The sequence below is a fragment of the Sus scrofa genome, chromosome 7 (assembly GCF_054392235.1).
Source record: "Sus scrofa isolate SSC_HxYL_T2T_F1_AM1 chromosome 7, Sscrofa_HxYL_maternal_Yorkshire_Landrace_v2.0, whole genome shotgun sequence".
NCBI classification, from domain to species: Eukaryota; Metazoa; Chordata; class Mammalia; order Artiodactyla; family Suidae; genus Sus; species Sus scrofa.
In genome coordinates this window covers 987,837-1,004,984 of record NC_139389.1, presented here as the reverse complement: position 1 = coordinate 1,004,984, position 17,148 = coordinate 987,837, and the positions used below count along the sequence as shown (strand labels likewise).

General features: G+C 57.5%; 1 protein-coding gene and 1 long non-coding RNA gene across 6 annotated transcripts in view; one reads left to right on the top strand and one right to left on the bottom strand.

The window, feature by feature from the left end:
* The window catches only part of GMDS (GDP-mannose 4,6-dehydratase), a 434,734-nt gene that overhangs the window by 343,195 nt on the left and 74,391 nt on the right, over positions 1 to 17,148 (top strand). The window lies entirely within an intron of this gene.
* On the bottom strand, positions 6,748 to 16,146 carry LOC146401125 (uncharacterized). The gene is made up of 2 exons (XR_014809442.1): positions 14,657 to 16,146; positions 6,748 to 9,406 (listed from the first exon to the last, which is right to left on the bottom strand). It is a non-coding gene; the product is annotated as an uncharacterized LOC146401125 (long non-coding RNA).

Sequence of the window (17,148 nt, the reverse complement as noted above, 5' to 3'; positions counted from 1 at the left end):
CAGAAAAACAACAACCAAACCCCAAAACGCCCAGCACTTAGAAACAACCGTCTCTTTGAAGCTTGTGACCTGACATGGAGTTCTGGAGATGAGGGTTCTGACTTGTAAGAACACAAGCTTCTCGAGGAAGAGACGCTGCCCCTTCAGTCCCCTGGACGGGCAGCAGGCTGGCCAGTGGGCTGCTCCGTATGTGTGGCCTTTGAAGAAGTGATGTGTTTGGGGCTAAACGTAAGATCAGGGAGGCGTCAGAGTGGGGCTGGTCCACGTCCTCCCTTCCCGCCTGGGCGCCGTGCTCGCACATGCTTCGATGCGCGTCCGTGTGGTGAGGGAATTCTGGACGGTGGCAGGAGAGGCCGCGCTGTCACAATCGACACGTCGGAAGAGTTTTCCGCAGGAGCAGAGGAAGGGCCAGCTTCGCTTCCCCTCTGGGCCGGCAGCCACTTCAGCGCGTGGCAGTGGCGTGTGGGTGACATTCGCGCCATCTCGGGCTTTGGAGGGTCTCCGGAGACTGCGGGTGGCCAGGGGCCCTGGTGCCAGCAGAAGCTGGAGGTCCTCCGGTGCGGCCCCCACCAGAGAGGCGTCTGCCTGCCCGCAGAAGGCTTGGGTCCCGGGTCCCGAGCTGCTCGGTTTGTTTTCGTGGTCATGTCAGGTGTCATGTGGTTTATTCAGTGGTCGCCCCCGGAGGAGGTGTCCTTTGGAAGATGCTGAACGAGAGGCCACTGAGCGGCCTCCGTGTGGACGTCCCCAGCTTCCTGCCACCGCTTCCAGGGACGGGCTGTCACCTGCCTGGCCCCAAGGAAATCCTCCCTGGTGAGGTCCCCGCTGTGCCCAGCTCAGGGCTCTGCCTTCCACGCCCCGGACCTCAGCGGCCTTCCTGGCGTCAAAGGCCAGGGTTTGCTGCCGCTGAAGTGCTCCCCTCCTCGGGATTCGCCGGCGCGGCCGGTGAAGGCGACCACAGCAAAGCGCTGGGGAGACGGGCTTCCTTGTCAGCACAAAGGAGAGCGCTGGAAGCTCTTCCTTCTTCAGCGTGGGTCCTGGGGCGTCTGCCCTCACGTGAGTTGCCGGGCTTTTCTGAATGGTAACTTGGCGCACGTGCGTTTCCCAGATGAGCCGTGGTTTGAAGCATCTTTGCAGCTTTTTGGTGTGTGTCTCTGTGCTCGTGTTTGTCTGTCTGCACGTCTATGCACAGTCCTCACGCCGGGGTGCTGATGGGCCCACATCCGCTTCAACAGCCCAGCGAGAGGCGGCATCGTGTTTTGTCTTACGAAGAGGAAAGCTTTGAGGCTCTGAAGGGATCGCCGTCATAACTCCTCCGCGGCCTCTGCTGCTGGGGTGCCTCCCCTCAGCTCCTAACCGTCTCCTCCTGGAGCACAGAACCCCTGGTGATGCGATAGATGCTGGGATTTCTCGGCTGGGGGGCGGGGGGGGGGCTTGCCCGGTGACACAAGAGTGATGAGGCGAGAGTGAGTCAGGACAGCGGTGTCCACACCAGATGACATGCGTCTTTATCTTGCAGCCCTGTGGACACGACCCACGCAGCTCAGAGAATTCTGAGGGTTTTGATCATGCATTTATAAGGCCTTGCCTCGGCCATGTCCATGCCCTTTGAGAGTTTGATAAGAATCAGCAAAGGCCGAGACTTTCTTCTCTCGGAATTTCCTTTAATTGCTTTTGTTTTTGTTGTGCCACCCCCATGGCATGTGGAAGTTCCTGGGCCAGAGATCAAATCCAAGCCACAGCAAGGACCTGAGCTGCAGCAGTGACCATGCCAGATCCTTAGCCCACAGCACCACAAGGGAACTCCTCCTTTTATTGGTTTTCATGTTATGTTGATTCTGAATGGTCGTAGGCATTTCTGTGCTTTTTAAGGAAATTTTTTTTATTAAAGCTTAGTTGAACTATATTATTGTGCCAGTTTCTACTGTTCAGCAAAATGACTCCCTTATACATGTATTTACACTATCTTGGTACTCTCTTTCATCACCGTCTGTCCCCGGAGATTGGACAGGGTTCCTGGGCCTTGCTGCTTGTCCATTCTCATGGCACAGTTTGCATCTGCCAACCCCGAGCCCCCGTCCATCCCTCTTCCCATTTCTGTGCTCTAATTTGAAGCAACTATTCAAAAAGTCCAACGGCTTCCTATTTTTCAAAAACGCATCGTGTATAGCGGTTTTAACTTTTGCCCTAATCACAACACTCTAAGATAAATCTGAGGTACAGATAACTGTGAATGGATTTGCCATTTCTTAAGAACGAGCTGCACCCTTTTGTGTTAAAATCTCCTAAATGCACTCCCAGGAGGCGAAGCCTCGATGGGCTCACTTTCGGAAGGCGATCTGATGCCTCCATGGCCTCCCTTCCCGCACTCTCTCGAGGGAATTGGCCCCTTGGATCTCAGAGTTGGACCTGGCCACCTGAGACCGGGGCCCACGCACGCCATCAGCCGCCGCACTGCCCACCACGTGCCCTCAGTCCGCAGCCAGCCGCCTCCAGGGCACCCGCTCTCCTGGGTGGCCCAGGCCCACGCGAAGCTCTCGCACCAGCTGTGCTCACACCTACCGCCGGGCCCCCGTCTGAGTGGCGGCCTCTGTCTTCATCTGTGACTCTGCTTCTTGTGGTCCTGACGCCACAAGGACATTCTGTGAAAAAAGGGGTCACAGCACAAACAAGGACTTGATGCCCCACGTCTGACGCTGTGGGGCCCCGGGTGCTCTGAGCCAGGCAGGCCTCTCGCTATCGCCCCGTTAGAGGAGCAGCGTCTGTCCGGGGAATTACCCTGGGAGCACGTGCTGACCCTTCCCAGGAGCCGCCATGGCTGCTGAGAAAGTCCTTAGTTAACCCAGGGACTCGGCTTTTTCTCGAAGAGCACACCTGTCCTGAAGCTGGAGTAGTGGACCCTCGGCGTCTTCCGACGGCTCCGATGGCCACGAAGCATCAAGCCCATGTCTTGCTGCCCCCACCCTGCGTGTTCCCGTCACCAGTGGGTCGGGCCACGTCCTCCCCACTGTCAGCGGGAACCCACGCGTTGAGCCTGACGTTTGCCGCGAGGGTTCGCAGGCACCGCTGCGCACAGAGAAGGGAGGTCACCGCTGGTCGGTCTTGGTCCCGGCGACTGACCGTCAAGGCTTCCCTGCGGGGTTTTGCTCAGCAGCTCAGCTCCCGGCTTAAACGTGAGGATATCAGCAGGAACACAGAGGTGATGCTTTCAATCAGCCTTGCTTCCAGAAGGGCCTGCGGACAAGCCGCCCCCTGCAGAGAAGCTGAGAGGAAGTCAAGGATATACCTGCGTCTGTTCATTCTCGGTTCTCGCTTCAGTCGCGGGTAGACCTCGACCCGCTCCGTCCCCCATCACCGGCCCACAGTCACCGGCCGTGTCCACGGCTCTTGTCAACGAACCCTGGTGCTGGGGAACCAGCTAGAGGGTCCCGCTGCCCCTCACAAGGGTCTCCGTTGTGGAATCTCCACGCAAGCTGTTTCCGTTGTAAGGGCGGAATGGGATTTGTAAAATGTTTAGCTGCCCTGAGGCTGCAGTCCCCGTACGGAGGGGCCCTAGATTCTTGGAAGGTGCCTCTGTGTGTGAGCGGTACTTCCCGTCAGCCACACGCAGATGCCGAAGGTGAAGGCGGAGGCCTCGTTTTCAGTGGAGGGGAATGAAAGGCCGGGGGTGGGGGGAGAGTCCATCACCCCAACCTCCAGTGGAGGGGGTGAAAGGCCTGGGGGGGGTCCGTCACCTTGTCCTTCAGTCGAGGGGGTTGAAAGACTGGGGGTGGGGGGAGTCCATCACCCCGTCCTTCAGTGGAGGGGGTGAAAGGCCTGGGGGGGGTCCGTCACCCCCTCCCCGTACAAGCAGCTGCTCCCCCGCGTGAGGCAGGCCTTTCCCTCCTTCCCAGCCTCGCCTCATCCTTGGGTGAAACGTGCGGTTCCACCCAGCCCCTTGTCTGCCCGCTTTACCCTCCTCGTAGCCGTCACGGAAAATAGCTGAGAGCCCGGCGCGGCCGTGCACGTCCGCGCTGCCCTGCTCTTTTCACAGATGCCCCCACTGGTCCGCGTGGCCGCCCTGAGCACCGCGGGCCTCCCCTCCCCGCGCCGCCCCTTCTCCTTCGTGTGTGTTCCCGGCCCCCAGACGGTGCTTCCCTTCCCTTTCCCTGACGATCTGCAGGATGAAAGCTCACAGGGCCGCTGGCGCAGGCCGCCCTGCTGGGCACACAGCAGGTGTCGCGGGCCAGTCTGCCTTCCATGGAGCCAGTTCTGTGTCCGCTGTGTGACTTCAGCAAATCAGTTCACATCTTTGGTCCTGGGAGAAAGGACAGCCATGGTGCAGCCGATTTAGCTCGGAGTTTACGGTGAGGGTTGAGCGACTGGCTGTGGGGCTTTACACAGCGGCTCTAGCTGCGGCACGGTGGCACCTCATTTACTCGGAAGCCGGCATCAGTCGCGGGGATCCATGGCAGCTCCCGTCTTATTGACCCTCTGCTACGTGCTGACCGTCGTAACAGGCGCTTGGCACGCTTTCTCATTCGTGCCTGTGCGTCAAGCCCGTCGAAGAGGCACCTTCCTCCCTGCAGGGCAAGTGACTTGCTTGGTCTGACCAACGCCCAGGCTTCCCTTAGGGTCTCCGTGTCCTTTGTCGGGAGGACGAGGGGCCCTCCCGGGGACTCGGAACCTGCTGTCTTGCAGCTGACGGGCTCTGCCTGAGTCAGTTTTCAAGCTTAGACACCTTAGGTCCCAAAGCGTAGAGTGTCTGCATGCCAGGCAGGCAGGTGTTTGGCACCTACTGTGTCAGAAAGCATGGGTTTCAAAGGTGATTCTGTCTCATAAACCCTGGACTCGCTATCTCTAGTTGATTTCCGTTTATTGTATTTATGTATCTTGTGAACCAAATGAAGAATGCATTAGGCGAGTCAAAGCCCCATGCTACACGCTCCACCAAACACTGCTTCATTTATTATCTTGGCAGCTTTGGTTTTTAAAGGATCCTCACTTTAAAAACTTCAAAACATTGCGAGTTCCCATTGTGGCTCAGTGGATTACAAATCCAACTAGGAACCATGAGGTTGTGGGTTCGATCCCTGGCCTTGCTCGGTGGGTTAAGGATCTGGCGTTGCCGTGAGCTGTGGTGTAGGTCGCAGACCAGGCTTGGATCTGGCATTGCTGTGGCTGTGGTGTACGCCGGCGGCTACAGCTCCGATTCGACCCCTAGCCAGGGAACCTCCACATGCCCTGAGTGTGGCCCTAGAAAAGACAGAAGGACCAAAAAAACAAAAACAAAAAACAAAAAACTTCAAAACAGTTGATTGGAGCTTCTGGTTAAATGATCGTCTGTCTTCATTAAGACTGTCATGGACGCTTCTGATTAATAATTTTCCTTCTTGCTTTCGCTTTCCTGGTGTAATTTTTGCTTTCCTGCTCAGTGGATGTCTCTCGAAACAGCAATGCAAGTTTGACTCCTTCAAGCCAACCCCTGACACGTGTCCAGAGTTGCCCGTGACTCAGGGGACAGTGTCCATCCACTGTCCCTGTTGAGGCTCCGAGGCCGGTCCTTGGTGGCTCCGGGCAGGTGCGCTGGCCCTGGGCTGTCACCTCCCTCAGCCTCCGCACCGAGGGACAGGCCCTTCACGTCCTGAGTCCCGCTCTGCTCCCATCAGGCCTTCCCTCGGCCCGAGGTAGCCGCGTACCAGGCAGAGGCTCGAACCAGTGAGGGATGCGAGGATTCCCCCGTCTGGTCTCTGGAAATCAGCAGTTTCTAGCCTGGTGTCCAGAGGGGCCTTTGGGGACATCTGTGAACCTCGGAGAATCTTGGGCAAAAACGTGCCATGTGCGCTTTGCAGGAGGGGAGGCACCGCCTCGTTTTCCATCGGGTCCTCCGGGGGTTTGTGGCCCCAGTCAAGTTAATAATCTCTGCTTTAAAAAGCTAAACAGCCCCACATTCTAAGGTTTTGTTTAGCGTTCACAACAGAAGTTAGCCGTCGCAAGAAAGTTAGAGCTAATCGAATATGGTTGTTAGAGTTTCAAATGAACGAGGCTGGCCTTGGGTTTCAGGCCTCCCGCGGGGCCACCTCACGGCTCCAGCTGGGGGCTGCAGGTGTCACCAAGCCCCGGCCGTGATGGTGGAGAAAGGGCAGGGGGCCGGCACCCCCCAGACCCGGCCGTGGTGGTGCTTCCTGGACTGTTTGCGCTTTAGACTTCGGGCTGAACTCAGCTTCTGCTTCGCAGGGTAAGAGATGTTGTTTGCCCAGCGTTTTTTGACATTCAGGGATTTGATTTCTGCACAAGCGCTGCCCCAGGCCTCTGCCAGGCAGAGTGTTTGCCCTCTTCTCTGAACACAGCGCTGCCCTGGAGCCCGTGTCCGCTTAGTGTCCATCAAAAGAGAGGACTTTCTGGGACCCGGTCACGTCGGTAGAGAGCCTGATGCCAAGCAGAATATGCCAGCGGGTCATTGTTACCGCTCCGCGCTTTGCTGTCGCGTGGTGGAACGTGGTGGAACCAAAGGAAGCCGTCGTCCCTCACCGGACGCGGCAGTCTGCGACCTTTATCTGTTACGTAAGTCAGGGGATAGCAAAAAAGAACGAGCGCAAAAAATGTCTGAAGGGCAGAGCAATGCGAACAGGCGCACGGCACAACTTTTGGTCGGCAAGAGGTCAGTAGATGAGTAATAGTTTGCAATAAACTGCCAGGTGTCACAAGTTATGAAAATGAGAGAGAAACAAAAGATTTTTTAAATCAAAGCAAACACAGTACATCATGGCGTCGTAGCTAATGAGAAACATTTATTCATCAAAGAATTAATAAGCATAGCACTTCCTGGGCTGGAGCGGAGCAGCTCCAAGCTTTGCATCCAGGTTTGAATTCTTTAATATTTTCTTGGTCATATTTTATAGACAGGCTACATTAATGCCTTTTTTAGAGTTGTCCTTCCAATCAGAAATTTTTAGAAGCAAATGATGAAATGTCACCCTTGCACTTTTTCAGCATATCTCCTGAATTATACTGTCATTCTAAATATTTACATTGTGTCCTTTCAAATATTTGCAGATGTAATAGGAGGGCGCCTCTCTGACATTGTGTGGCTTGTCGAAGTGACAGTGATGCTCCCCTGTTCACACACACACATATGGCTGATGACTCGTGTTACCTTATTAAAGTTTCCTGTTTCCCTATTTAAGGGATATTTAAAGGCCGAAGTCCTGAAATGTTTATTTTTGGCCTCGAGACCTTCCTGCTTCATAGCGTCTCACACAGACAGGCCCACCTTTTACCTTCCTTGTGAAACTCAGGCTTGCTCAGTGGAGGTCAAGGTGGGCTCGGCGTGGCCGGCGTGGCCGGCGTGGTCCCCGGTGTCCGGGGAAGCGGGAGGGGTGGAGACAGGTGTCTGCCGCAGCCCGGAGCCGGCGGTGCTCTGTCGCTGACGCTGATGTAGCGGTGCCCCCTGGAGATGTCACAGCCTCGCGACCTCGCGGGAGGCTGGGGAGCAGGACACATTCCAGAGAAACTGGAGACCAGCAGCCCCCAGAGAGCGTGGGGGGACCTGGCTCCAGACCGGCCGCCAGATGCGCGAGTCCCCTTTTCAGCACTTGCCTGACGTCTCTGTCAGCCCGTCGGGCTGCTCCCGGGGTCAGCCTGGGGAGCGGGATTGGTGGCAGCTCCCAGAAGCCCAGTGGGCCACGGCCGGCACTTTGCAGAGGCGGGGAGAGCCTGGCAACCGCGCCGCTGTGCGCTCGCCCGTCCCTTCTTTCTTCTCAGCCCGGATGTGCTGTGGGGGCGGGTGTCTTCATCCCGCAAACAGCATTGCCCGATGTTTGATGACTGCGGTGTAAGGGCTGCTGCTGGTGGGAGGGGTTTTTCAAACAGGCTGATTCTTTTGTGACGCTATCAGCTACTGTACAGAGGGTGCTTTTTCTGGGGCGTTTGCTGAAACGGGAGGCAGGAGCGGGGGGAGGACAGTTTCTGGCGTTAAGATGATGTCCACTTGCGGTTTCCATTTCCCGCGCGGCGGACGTCAGAAAAGCGGGAAACAGGAGGCTCCTGGGCTGTAACCAAGCCGGGAAGCCCCTCTCCTGGCTGCCTGTGCGACCGGGGTGGGGCTCCGAGTGTCCTGCGGTGACCACGGGGAAGAGTCTGGAGCCCCGGCCGACGCGACCCTGGAGCCGGGTTCCTCGGCAGGTGCTCCCTGGGGCCTCCCCATCCGCCCGCCGGCCGGGCTGCTGGGCGCCTCGTTCAGTCCGGCAGTGTTTTCAGCTTTTGTGCCTAACAGTTCAAATTTGAGAGGTTTTGTTTTTGTTTTGAACGTAACTCAGCCTTTAGCATTTCAGGGGCACGGCTTCTCTTCTAGAACCAGAAGTTCTGGTGAGACTGGTTCCCAGCCCGGTGTGGAACCCTGCCCTGCCCGGAAGCGCCCGGCCCTCCCGAGGACACGGGGCCGCGGCCCTGGCTTTCTCCAGTGCTGTCAGAAAAGAAAAATCACTTTTCAGAGGAAAGGGCTTTGTTCACTGGCAAGTCCTTCCTGGTTTTTCTGAAAAAGCAGATGTATAAACACTACGCTCATTTCTTCTCACATTGTGATTCTCTAGATGCCTTTATCGCCTGCTTGGTGAGCTAGAAGGCCGGGTGGCCTGGAAGTTGGAAGTGGCCCCGACGCCAGGCTCATCGCCAGCGTCGGGGATGCCTCTGTGGCCCCCAGTTTCCTCTTCCCCAAAACCAGCTCCACTGCTCTCCAAGGCCTGTGATCTCAGCCACCGCGTGGTCTCAGCGGCTCATGCACACAGGCTTCCTGGCGGACCAAGCTTCTCTGCCAAAAAAAGTAATCATTGGAGCTCCCTGGCAGTGCAGCAGATTAAGGATCTGGCATTGGCACGGCTGTCTCTTGGGTTGCTGCTGAGACACGGGTTCGATCCCTGGCCTGGGAACTTTCATGTGCCCTGGGCGCCACCAAAAAAAAAAAAAATCAGTCATGAGATTGGGCCTGTCCATGCATTCAGAGGGCGTTGCAGGTGACCCACGCTCCGCGTTCTGAGTGTTTCCCTTTGTGAAGACAAAGCTCATTCAGATAATCCACCCCCCCATTCCATCTCTTCGTCTGCCCGTGACCCTGAAGCAGAGTCGTCACCTAGGGGACCCAGGAGAGCTTCTAAGGCTGGGAAACGGGGGAGATGGCCCCGTGGCCTCTCCGGCTCCTGAAGCCGCCTGTGCTTCCCCCACCCCCGGGGGCATCTTGGGCACCGGACAGAGGCTGGCACGGGGTATGTTTTCATGGAGCTGCTTATCAGGACTCAGCTTCTGCCGTTTCATCAGCCGGGGCAGACCGGTTGGAAAACTGGCCCCGGAATCAGGAAACCTGCCTTCTCTTCCTCATTCTGCTGCCCCGCGACCTCTTGAAGGTCATTCCCCCAACACGTCTCTGTTTCTCCATCTGTAAAATAAGAGATGAAATTAATGTTCTTTATAAGAAATGTTAGGGAAATCCTTCTGATTATTTTAATCAAAGCTACGCAAAGGCACATTTCTCGCCTTGATCCATATTCTGTGGTTCCCTCCAGAGCCTGTGTCTTTCCTTGGGGGGTTCTCAGAACAAAGCCTCCTGGCCGCCTGCTCATGGCACTGATCCCGCATGACCCCGTAGGAGAGGAGGTGGGGATGGGAGCGCTTTATGCCAAAATAAACCGTAAAGTTTGGCAACATTCGAACCAAAGCAATTGGGACAATGCTGCCGAATAGAAGACGGCATCAGACGCATTGCTGTGCTTAGGTGGGAATCCAGTTCCAAAAGGCGCCCTCGAGGTTAGTGGATCCGCTTTAAGAGGTTTGGTTGGTTGGTTGGTTGGAAGATTTCGCTTGTTGAAATCCTCTGATGGCACCTCGGTTTAGGCTCTGTTTGTGGGCTTTTCTGCGTCCTGGAGAAGTGCGGGGAAATACCTACTTTTCTACCGAGGACGGTTGGCCTTCCCGGCACAGCAGGACACAAAGCAGCACCACCTGACGGTGGTCGAGGAGGCCAGGTACCTAGAAAAGAGCTCAGGCACTGAACCATCTGCCCACGGGCACAGTTATTTTCCTGAAACAGCGGAAACCCACTTCTAAGACAAATGCATAAAATAGCAGGATTTTTAGGCTCCTTTAGGAACAGACCTGCTTTGGGCAAGGAATCAGAAATTCTCAGGGGCAGAAATGTTGAGATCGCGGATTCCGTTCTCAAACACCCTTTTAAACAGAGTCAGTGCTCTGACTGCTGTTTTAACAGCACGGTAACAGTCTGTGGAATTAGCACCTGTGTCACAGTGATTGGATCCCATTAAACCAGGAGTTTTCTCCAAAAATGTTATCATTTCTGACAGCAGAGACCTTCAGTAATCAGCCCCAGTGCGGTGAGTGGGCTGGTCCTAGGGCTTCTGTCCCAGTGCTTTTCACTAGGTAGTCTGGGACTGCCCTCAAGACCTCGCGCTTTGCCGTACAGACCCCTCACTTGGGAAGATGCAGCCCTGTGCGAGGCCTTCACGCCTGCCCGCGACCCCAGCTCCACCTCGTCAAGGTGAAGCCGACCACGGAAAGGCTCCTCGCTGCTGGTGCCCGGCGCTGCTGGTGCCCGGCGCTGCTGGGCGGGACCGATGCTCTCCTCCCCCAGCAGCCGCGGCAGCATCCTGAGTGCGGCCCTGCCCCCCCCCAGGCCCTCTGGGGGGCAGGGTCTCAGCAGACGTCCCCCAGGGAGTGGGGACATCAGTGCCTTGGCTGGGCACACTCTTCACTCATGGGAGCAAATGCCCCAAACGCGTTCCTTTCTCAGCAGCCCTAACTAACCCTGAGTTGAAGGCGAAGGTGACCAGTGCCAGAGGTGCCAGATCTGATGCCTTGGTAGGTGGCAGTCCCTCACTGTCACAACTGGCTTGCTGCAGGTCCCCAGCGCAGACCTACCTCCGTCTCCCCGTGAGAGGCACGTGGCGGGTTTCTCTTTCCAGCCCTGTTTGCTCTGAGTTGGTCCTATAGAGGCAGGGGTAGGGGCAGGAGCCGCAGCCTGGGCACCTTCCAGGCTCTCCATGGGGTGGGGGCTGCCGTGGGGACACGGGGTCCCCCCAGCTGTACCAGGCCCTGGGAGAACCGGCTTCCGTGGAAAACTCACTGAATCTTCAGCCCTCTCGCGTGGTCCTCTCTGGACTCGAAACCAAATGTATCCTTTTCTGTTTTTGCTCCAGAGGCTCCGTTCTAGCAGGTGCCTCCTGGCAGGGGAGGGGTCCCACAGGAAGGACCCCGTCCACGTCTGGTCCATGTGCACCTCTGAGTGCCCTAAGGTCTGACAACGTGGCGCCCTGGCCACGTGGTCCCTCCCTCTGTGATTCTAGGAGGCATTTGGGACAAATGGGCCTGCAGACGTGGTCTTGTCTGAGCGGAAAGTGTGGTTGTCTCCCTGGCTCGTTGGCAAGAGCGGCAAGGGGCCACTGAAAGTTCCTCCCGCGTGCGTGTTAGTGGCTGAAAGCACCAGCTTCTTAGATGAATTTATGAGTTTTGCAGCAAGTGAGCGGTAGATGTTCTTGAATCAATACTATTGTTTTAAAAACAAAATTATCAGCATCACCTAGGATCTGACCAGGAAGGAAAACATCGGGGGTGGGGGTTGTTTAAAATTTCGTTTTGGGTTGTCATCCGTCGTCGGTTTTCCAGGCTCGCTTTACGTGCGACAGGTGCAGTGAGTGCACTAGCCTGTCCCGTGTGGGACGGCCGGCCCGGCCCATTCCCAAGACCCAGAAGGGTTCGCCCCACGGAGTCACCATCTGCCTTTCGTAAACACCACCCAAAGTGCCCTCCTTCTCGGAAACTTGGCTGCAGAGGGAGCGAGACACAGATCCGCTCGCAGCCAAGTCTTGCGTCATGAGCCTCCGTGATCAATGAGGACATTGTGGTGGTGATTTCATAGCTGATTGACTTACTCGTCTGCAAGCCAGCACTTGACTTGAAAGGCTGGTTGGGTTGCTCTCCCGGCGAGCGTGGCCTCTGCTGGCCTGGCCTGGCACCCAGTCCCCAAGCTTCCCAACCGCAGCCAGGCCGGGCCCTTCAGTTTCGTGCTGAGTAACCCATCGGTGGGGCTGGCGCTCTGTGTGTCGGGTCAGACCCGCGGGGCGGGATGAGCCGCGCGAGGCAGGGCAAGAACCCGGCAGATCCCCGCCTGAGAGCCAGAACCCCTGGTGGCCCTGTTTGCCTCAATCACTGGGACAAATGCAGACAGTTACAGGTAGTTGAGCATTGAATGAAGACAGGATGCGGAAAAGCAGGGCTTAGGAAAAATCGTCCATCTGTCCCCAGGCCGTCGTTGAAGCACCGCCTTTCTGGGCTCCTCTGTGACCGGCCGAGGTGGGATTGTCTTTGGTTCCTCCCGGACTTCTTGCCTCTCTCCCTGGAAGCTTTCCTGTTTCATTTCAAGGGAAATGGTAGCCGGCCTGCGGCTGAAGTACTGTTTTGTTGTGTCCGACGCTGCTCTTCACTTCACCCACCGCAGGGTAGATAAACCACCGTGGGCTTGGGGAGAAAATGGGCAGAAGGGCGGAGTGTGTTGGAGGCTCTGGCTTTTCATTGCTGGTGGGCTTTCCCAACTGGAGCTTCTCCGGCTTACTTCGCCTCTGGCTCCCGTCGACCGCTCCGTCACAAAGCTCTGTGCGCATACTTTCTTGTATTGGAAGAACAATATTTTGACGCTCGTTGACACAGCAGAAAACCACCACACTAAGTCAGTGTTCAGGAACACAGTGAGCACATTGTTCATTCACGAGAAAAGGTTGTGAAAACGCTGCGTTGTGGCAGCAGAAAAGATGGCCGCGCTCTCGACAGGCAGCCTTTGCCGGGAGGCGGCTGCTGGGCTTTTGCTGCAACAGACAGCGTTTCACTGAGTCGTGGGTCTTGAACAGTCCTTGGCACTAGTCAGACTGCGAAAATCCTTAGTCACCAGGAATGAAGCTTTATTCTCCAGAGTCTGGCGGCTTGAGTTAAGCTTCTCTAAGGTGTTTGTTAGGGGGGGTGTCGTTTTACAATTTTTAAATACTTAATATGTTGAAGTTTTGACAGTGGTCTTTCAGTTTATCAAAAGCTTGCTTTTTTAGATTTCATCTAAATTATATACACACACACAAATCTCCTGTCATTATCTCTTTTTAAAATAATCAAACTTTTTTCTCTTGATTTTTTTTTTTTTTTGAGGCCGTAAAGATTTTTGTTTAATCTTCAGTGGTGTGGAGGGCCGTGTCTCTAAATTATTATTTTTTTTATATGTAGTGGAATCACTAGGCTCAAATATCACTGTCCCAAGAAATGTTTTCAGAAATCTGCCCAGCTCCCCTTCCCACGTCTTTCGTCCAGGCCGCCGCTGGGTCGGCATCTAGGAAGGCCTCATGTCCGTGGGCAGGGCAGTCGGCAGGAGCAGCCGAACCCAGGAGAACAAAGCTCTATACTGAGCTGCTGGGTTTCTGTCGGGTTACTTTCAGACGTAGCAGCCAGAAATTAAAGGCAGAATGATTAAATCTGAATCAGTTCAAGCCTCGTTTTAAGGGTACCGGGTGGGAGACAGTTTGCAACAGGAATCCTGATTTCTGTGAATGAGGGCGTTGGGGAAACACATTTGAAATGAGTTGAAATGAAGGAGTTGAATGGACAGCAATCTCCATGACAGGAATGGCGGGGTGGGGCGGGGGGGGTGCCGAGGTCATCGGGGCGCCAGGTGGGCAGACCCTTGCTCGCTCGCTCTCGGGTTGAGAAGCCGACGGGTGAGAAGTCTCCAGAACCCTCTTGGCCTGTGCCGTCCCCCACCCCTGTCCCCTCCCTCCTGCCGGCCATTGCCACCCCCAACCCCCGCCCCGTGGGCCCTGAGCCCCTGCCCCGGGCTGAGCACAGAGCCTGATACATGGCTTGTCCCACCCACTCAGGCAGATGAGGCCTTGGGAGGTCCAGTTTGGTCCCCAGCTGTCCCCACCCCAGCCTGGGGCACAAGGCGCAGAAGCCCAGCAAAGCGGGTTCATCCCAGGGGCATCGGGCACCCTGTGCTCCCCCCCCACCCCCGCCCGGCTGCCGTCCCCTCTGCCACCGCCTGCCTCTCCACCCTGCGGTTCCCACCCTCCCAGGGCACCACCGTGCAGTCAGGCGGCTCCAGTGCCCAGAGGCATCCTGCTGGTCCAGTCGCTGCGCCGCATCTGACGGACTGTGGAGACTCTGGGTGGCCCAGAATCTGTCCGTCTGTATCCTTGGCTGGGGAGCTGGGAGGCAGGAGCCTTGCGGGGTAGGGGGGCGGTTCTCCCTCAGGACGAAGGTTTTACAGCTCCCATGCCTGACCTCTCGGGGATGCTCCCCCAGTGTGTCTCAGATGCAGGGCTTTGAAAGCCCTCCCCCGTGTACATTGAAAGCCCGTAAGCCAGGCGCGGTGCACCCGTGGTGGTCCCACCTGGCGTCCTCGGTCCCCAGGCAGCACCTGACAGCGCCTGGCACCTCACAGGTTCTGAAAGTACTGCCTGGCTGCTTGGGTCCCCAGGTGGCCGACAGAATCGTCAGTGGTTCCTACCCGCTGTGGGGCAGGTTTCCACAGCAGGTGCTCCCGCAATGCAGTGAAAAGAGGACAAAGCGGGGTCAAGGCGCTGGTCCCCTCTGGCCACACGAGGCGGAGCACATAGCCTCTCTGGTGGTAGCCGCTTACCTGCCTTGAAATGAGCTGAATCGAATGACAGCGTCTCCGAGGTCCCTTCCAGCTATAGTCTGTGGCTCTGACTAACAGACTCGGAATCCGGTCCACTCCGCCCTTTCAGCCTGGCTCCCAAGCCAGCCCAGTGCCGTTTGGTCCCGAACGCGGGGCTCTCCAGCTACGTCAGCGCAGTCCTCGCGGTGCACAGCCCTTGGCGCCCTCTGTCCCAGGCGCTGTCCAGACACTTGCATCCCCAAAACAGCCCTGGAGGTCGTACCGTATTCCTCGTCTGGTTTTGAGCCTCTGGAGGATTAAGGAACTTCCCAGGAGTTACCCAGTGACCCCGGAGCTGGGGTCTGAGCTCACACCTGGCTCGGCCCACAGCCAGCCCTGGTTCTCAGCAGGTCCCTAAACCAGCAGCTTCGGCTTCACCTGGAACTTGTGAGAAATGCAGATTCTCAGGCCTCCCCCAGGCCTATTGCGTCGGCCTCTCTGGGGCCAGATGAGGCCGGCCGTCCAGAGGATTCTAACATGCCACCTCCTCCCTGAGTGCTGCGTGGACTCAGCTGTCAGGCTCTGTCCTGGCATTGCCCCGCTGCACCAGCTGCAGTGAGTGAGGCTGGCATCCCCATGTCAGGTGGGCCTAAGTTGGAGCTGGTTTTACTGCTTCTCAGGCTCTAGAGTTGGCACCACCAACGACGTCACTCCAGGAAAGGGCAGGAGGCAGAGACGCCCCTGGAGGGGGAGGGGAGGGGCTATCCCCCCAGCTGGGCGGGGCCAGGAGGCCGCCTCCAGCCCCCCCCCCCGCAGGCTGAGCAGCGCGGGCCAGGGCCCTGCACCCACGGGGGTCAGCTCTCCATCCTTCCAGGAGGCCACTTCGTGGCCCCCACTGTCCCACGAGCCACACGTGTTCCTGAGTCCTCGCGGGCGCCCGGTTTGAACAGAGGTGGGCTCGACACACGAGATGGTCGCTGGACCCTGAGGGCCAGCGGGTGGAAAAACAGCGTCAAGGCCTTGGTTATGTTCTGCACTGAGATGGCTGCGGACGGTACCAAGAAATTGGCCTCAGGTTTCTGTTTCCTTTTTCAGTGTGGCTCGTAGAAGATTTTATGTTATGTATGTGGCTCTTGAGCAGCCCTGTTGTAGTGAGACCTAGTTTGTAAAGTCCTGCCTGCGACTTTCTTACACTCATAATGGGGGGGGGGGGGGTGCGTGTGCACGAGCGGTTGCGGGTAGCGATGCTCATCAACCCTGGAACCCAGACGTGTGCGGTGTGGCCGGCCCTGCCCCGACCCAGGCCCAGAACCCGCCCAGACGTCGGGTTCCAGGGTCAGAGTCAGACCAGGGGGCACAGCCCGGTGGTTAGGACGAGGGGGGAGGACAGGGGAAGGGCAGAGCCGCCTCTGCCCGCGGCCGTCGAGGCATCCACTCCGGAGCCTCTGGGGAGCCAGGGGCGGGCGGTCACGAGCGTGGACCTGCTTCCTACGAGCACCCGAAGCTTCTGCAGGCTTCCCGCCGGGCGGTGGGGCTCTGGGTGGCTCCCCTGGGGCTGCGAGTGAGCGCAGGTAATTGGAAGCACCTGGTGCGGGAGGCGGCTGGGCACGTTCCAGGAAACCCTCTTCTGGGAACTGTGTTGTGACAGTCCTGGGGTCCGGCCAAGTCTGAGCTTTGTTCCAGCTCAGGGGCTGGGAGCGCCTTCCGCCTGCAGGTGGTAGTGCCTGAGTCGGGCTGCTCTGGTGGTACCTGGGGCTGCAGGCTGCGGCCGAAGTGCTCACGGCAAAGCAGAGAAGGATTCAGTGCTCGTTTGAAGCAATCAGCTGATGCTACAGTCAAGACGGGGCAGCCCCAGCCCCGACCGCCCTCACCCAAGGTGAGCTCACCACGCTTCCCCCAGGGGAGATGCCTCCTGCCACAGCAGGATGGGCACGGGGACCTTGTCACATCCAGCCGTGGCCTCGTGAGCCCGTAGGAGGCCTTGCAGCTCGTGCTACAAAGAAGCTGAACAGAGCCCAGGAGCGAGGCTTTCTCCGTTCTCCAGTCCCATCAGATCTCCTCGGCCACCAGCCCAACCCTCCCGGACACTGAACACAAAGTCCTGAGTGGGAAGAAGGTTCGGCTGCTTCTTAAGCAGCAGTGGACGAGTGAGACGTGCTTTGTGGGTGCCTTTCTCGCCATGGTTCTCCAGGACACCACTCATGTGGCCACCGGACTTTGGGTCCACGTGCCCCACGCAGAATATATGAGCCGAGCCTGCGTGTGTGGCTGGAGAAGCAGCTCAAATTAATCTTCAGCCTAAAAGCCCCACAAAATGACATGGCAGCGGGGACTGTCCAGAGGCCCAGGTCCCTGCAGACGGCTGGCAGGTGTTGCCAGAGGGGGAGCCGGGACGGATCTGGGGGGACTTCGGGCTGGGAAGCGAGGGCAGCCGTGTCCTGGGTCGGAGAATGTCCTGAGCTTGGTCGGAAGGTTTTGAGAGAACTCTGACCTGGGCGCAGGCCGCCCGTCCT